The sequence below is a fragment of the Myzus persicae genome, unplaced genomic scaffold (genome assembly GCF_001856785.1).
Source record: "Myzus persicae strain clone G006 unplaced genomic scaffold, MPER_G0061.0, whole genome shotgun sequence".
Taxonomy (NCBI): Eukaryota; Metazoa; Arthropoda; class Insecta; order Hemiptera; family Aphididae; genus Myzus; species Myzus persicae.
In genome coordinates, this window is record NW_019100555.1 from 37,359 (window position 1) to 42,629 (window position 5,271).

General features: G+C 26.2%; 1 long non-coding RNA gene across 1 annotated transcript; it reads right to left on the reverse strand.

The window, feature by feature from the left end:
- Window positions 1-290: 290 nt before the first annotated feature.
- On the reverse strand, window positions 291-1,845 carry LOC111032691. Its single transcript, XR_002604330.1, has 3 exons — window positions 1,739-1,845; window positions 1,526-1,653; window positions 291-454 (listed from the first exon to the last, which is right to left on the reverse strand). It is a non-coding gene; the product is annotated as an uncharacterized LOC111032691 (long non-coding RNA).
- Window positions 1,846-5,271: the final 3,426 nt, after the last annotated feature.

Genomic DNA, 5,271 nt, shown 5'->3' on the forward strand with positions numbered 1-5,271 from the left:
TAATAATCACTGTTTTTTTATGGTGGGATACAATGATATTATATCATTGAATTCAAATTTAACACATCCATTTCAGTGACCCACATGTCACCTAATGTACAGCAAAGTTGTAATCACTTTTAATTTTTTAGTTTAAGCTTATAACATTTAAAATAATATACACATGGTGATACTCATCAAGCGGGTAATCATATAATAATATTTTTGAAGAAAAAAATAGTATATTTTATACATTTTAAGTAAGTTTATTATTTTTATTTTGCTTGATTTAATAGGTAGTTATACAATTATACCTATTTGTTCATACTCAGTAAGTCGAATTTTGAGTGATAATGCTACTACTTTTGAGAAATCATTCCTTATGTTGTCACTTTTTCATTAATAGAAATATCCACATTATATAGTGTTCAATGCTGTCAAGCTAATACATTTTTTTCTTCTTCTGATAGTTTTCCTGCAACAAAGAATTATTTTTTTATTATCCTCTGCAATCAATGTTGTCTGCTATAAACTGTTAATATTTGTTTATGTACATTTACACCAATTTAATAACATGAAAAAAAGAACAGTCAGCAGATCATGGACATTACTAGGGAGGATTTATTTCTTATGGTGTAGCTACATGAAAGTAAACCATTTGCACTATTTCTGTGCAATTATTTAGGTATCTAATTCTTTTTAGGATACATTTTTGATATTAATTAATTCCTATTTTTTTCTTATAGATTACAATTACCAACAAACCAATTTAAAGGAAAATATTTATTATAGCTTTCCATAGTTTTAATTTTATTATTTTAATCAAGTACTCATAAAATAAACCACTTTTTTGCTAATTTTTGAATGCATCCCTTTTTTCATACATATTTTATATTTGAACATTTTAGTACATATAATAAATATTTATGCATATTTTAGATTTTTAGAGTATATTTGGTTGGTTTTTGATGCATACAAATTTGAGGTCTACTCATAACTCATTTAATAATGAGAGGAGAAGCTGTAACCTGTACCACTGTTCCTAGAATTGAACATTCTTTCAAATTTAAGAAACTTATATTTCGTGTTTTGTGCTCCTTAAATAATAAATATTTTATATAACCTTCTATAACAAACACTGAAAAGTAAGAAATACCTATTGTTGTTGTTGTGTGATAATTGTTATAATGTTTTAGAAAAAACAAAAATCTCAATCAGATAACACACTATTATAACATAATAATAATTTATCTATTTTGTATTTAGAGCTGGGATTTAAATTTATTTCAGAAAAAATAAGTTAGGTTAGGTAATGCATTTTTCAAATTAATTTCAAATAATAAAATATACTATAATTATAATACTAGTTTATCTAGAAAGGGCTAATATTTTAAAATGCTAACTATTAATTTATATTATAATGAATTATGACAAATACAGTATAATTGTTGCCTATCATTATACCTAGTGCTTTCTTATTTCTTTATTGAAAACCGGGTAACTGGCCTCGTAGTATGCCACGGACATTACACAAAATGAAACTTACTTTCCTCTATGTTTTTATCAGACCCTCTGCTGGAATTCCTTCCCAGATCCAGCAATGGTTCTTGTAAAATAATATGTTCCACCTCGGTAATTGGAACTGTGCGCCTTCTATTTGCCAATCATTTGCGACTAAATATATAAAGATAAAGAAAAATTGGTTAATAAGAGTCTTGAGTTTAAGTACCTCTATGATTTCCCACAATCACTAACTAACATCATTTTCATCATTTGTTGCTCATTTTCGATGTGTGAAATTTTAAATTGTCTCCTTATGATCAAGTTTCTAATTGAAGCTGCTAATCGTCCAATCCGGAATTTCTTCATATTCTACCATAAAAAAAAAAAAAAAAATGAACTATTTGATGAATGAATATTAATATTGAATAGAATTATTGTTATAATATTAAAACATTATGAATAAAGTTTGTAATTTTTTAATGAACATTCTAGTAATAAATAAAAATAATGGTTGTTCACAAGATGTTTAATGTTTCAACTTAGAGTAATATTTTGCTTATATCATTATCAAAACAAATTACTAATGGATTGTAATAGATCAATAGATGTGTAATATTTGAATTCAGTTACAAAATATGAATTATTGAGTAGGGAAAACAATTCTAAGCGGAATCGTTGGCCGTTCTGTAATCCTTGACTTAACTTACTTGAATAAATAATTAAACTAAAAAATGTAAAAAAAAAATGAATAAAAGTCAAAAATATCTCATAGTAATTACAAGGTAAACCTTGTAGGGAATCTTATATTAAAATATCTAATGATAGCTATGAAAAAAATAAGTGTTGTACATTTCCAACAGAAGAATAATTTACACATTTTTGAGATTTTGATGAATTTTGTGAAAATTTGAAATTTAAACGAATACAAAAACAATTGTGGATATGTAGCATTCATTTTTTAAACTTTTATTGACGAATTTATGAGGGATCTTTCATTCAATTTTAATAGTTTTTACCGAGTGAAAAAGTTTTTATTGACAATAATTTAAAAGAAATTCTTTATGGTCATCTTTATTTTGATTCATACTATATATATTTAATTTTTTTGTGAATAATTTATATTTGTTGAAAGGAAAATATCAATAAAGTAATCCAAAAATGGTAAGTTAAATGGTAGTGAATAATACAACTATTTAAGTATACAACACACTCATTACGTATAATAGGAACTGGTCTCATATCTCGTCTGCCTATGAACAGTATTCATAATAATAGTGTAGCAAATATTACTGAAAATTATTTAGTGAATAATTTTGTTGAAAAATTGCACGTACCTAATTCAAAATCCAGAATGAGTAGTTTCTTAGTTAAGAAAATGTTTGTACTAAAGGTAATAGTCTTTAAAAATGGTTTCATAAAAATATAAAATAGACATAATATTGGAGCTAGTGTTTATTAAACTTGGGCCTTGTTTAAAAATTATTAATATTGATCGATTAAGAGGATGTGTACAACATATACAAAGCTCAGCAGATTACGTTTAGCTATGTTAGCTTAGATTTCCAATCTTAAAGAGGTCAATTCATTCTGTTTCTTAAACTAACAGAGCTAAAAGTGATTTGAGGAGTGTACAATTTGCAATTTCCTCATCAATATTTGTTAAAATTATTTATAAAATATGAATTTTTACTACTTTAACGAGAAACATGCAAACTCCTCGTACAAATAATAGAACATTGCAAAATGTTATGTTATTTTTAAATATTGTTACCTATGTATAAATTTTATTATTTGACTATCAAATTAGTAGTAGTTTTTCATTTTTGATATAAGAACAAAATCTTTATTTTAAATAATGTAAAAAGAACTGTTATTAACTGGTTATATCATATAAAATGTATTGTTAGATAATTTCATTATCTAGTTTGCATACTTTGTATTTAACTAAATTTTATTTTTCTACCTTCAACCATATACAACATAAATGTTCTATGCTTCAATACAAGCTTCTCTTATAGAATGTAGATATTTCATTGTACCTAAATATAAATATTGAATAAAAAGTAGGTATGCATTAATAAATTAATATCTGAAAAATAGTACTTACTATTATTGAATAAATATCTTAAAAAATATATTATCCATGATCCGTCTATCTATCATATATTCATATTGTATAACATTAAAGAAAACAACAAAATTGACATAATCCCTATTTCAATTTACATTTTATAATACCCTTATTAACTTATCTCAAAAGTATCGACAAGAGATGTTGTAAGCAAGGTGTATTGATAAGGTGACACTCTGGACTCCTATGCATACAAAGTACAAACTCTTGATTGAAATAAATTATTACGACAGTTCTATAGACACCAGAGCGCGCTTCCTGTACTATGAATGTCTAAGTTTTCATACTATCAAATGCAAAATGCCTTAAAACTATGAATTAAAATGTTATTTTAAAATTTTTTTTATTGGCATATAGTATGTATTATAATTTATAATAATTGGAGCATGTAATTATAATTCACATTTGCATTTTTGTTTAAAAAATATTTTGTATCAAGTAGATATCAATTATAAAATATTATGATTTATAATTTAGTCATGAGGCCCTCTAAATTGAATGCAAGACTGTTAAGGTCCCTTTAATCAAATCATTAATTATTTTTCTAGTATATAGCCATATTCTCTAGTTTGAGAAGCACTAGATAACCATATAAATCTATCAAGCATTTAGCGTGATAAATGTTGGTATCCCCAGGCTCTATGTTACCATAATATAATAATATTATATAGGTACAACTAAATAATAAATGCTTATAAAAAGGTATTCAAAATGTATGCATTTGAATTATGAGTAGCATATAGATAATGTAAATACTAATTTTAACTTCAATATCAATATGAATTGAATGTAAAATCAATATATTTATCATGCACGGTCATAAATAGGGTTTTCAATTGCATAGGGCTTAAGCCCAAATAATTTCAAGAACAAAAAGATTGCTGGAGAATCGTTTTCCACCCACTTCATACAATTTTATCTATGATATAATTCAAAACAATCAAAAATAAAACGTGAACTAATGTATTGTGTTATTGTATATATTTAGTAAAAATGGTTTTATACAGTTTCAGAATCTCTCACAGCAATCTGAACCAAGCATCAAGTTACACAGCTCACTTGCTCAGTAAACAAATATACGAGTATTAAACGTATGTTATACGTATGTGGTAAACCTCAATTAATTATAATACACGTGTATGTTTTGTTGATTATTGGTCTAATTTAGGCATAATTTTGGGTCAAAAGCTATTTACCGAATATTCTTCGTGTATTATACGTAATAAACTACATTTATTCGGCGTACCTATAAAATACGTATAATTTAGTGTAAATATTCAACAATGTTTCGTTTAATTCACGTGTATACATGGCAGAATAACCGAGTATTAATCGCGTATAATTAGTGTATGCTACGAATATGTTTCTTGTATCAATATGAAAGGGTACACAGAATTTTTTTGTTTTGGGGAGGGAGGGGGAGCAAAATACTTTTTGTTATTGCAAAATAACAGATAGATAATGACGTAGGTCCGTGAAGTTAGCGGAAAAATGTGAGCACTAATTTCCGCTATACCGCCACTATTTAGTGCTAAATTAGTGCTAATCAACGGAACTATTTTCAAAATTAGTGCTGTAGTCAGTCAAAAGTTACAGGGGGGCTTACCTTTCTCCGCTAACTTCACGTAGCGGGTTCAACACCAGCACCAAAATCCGCT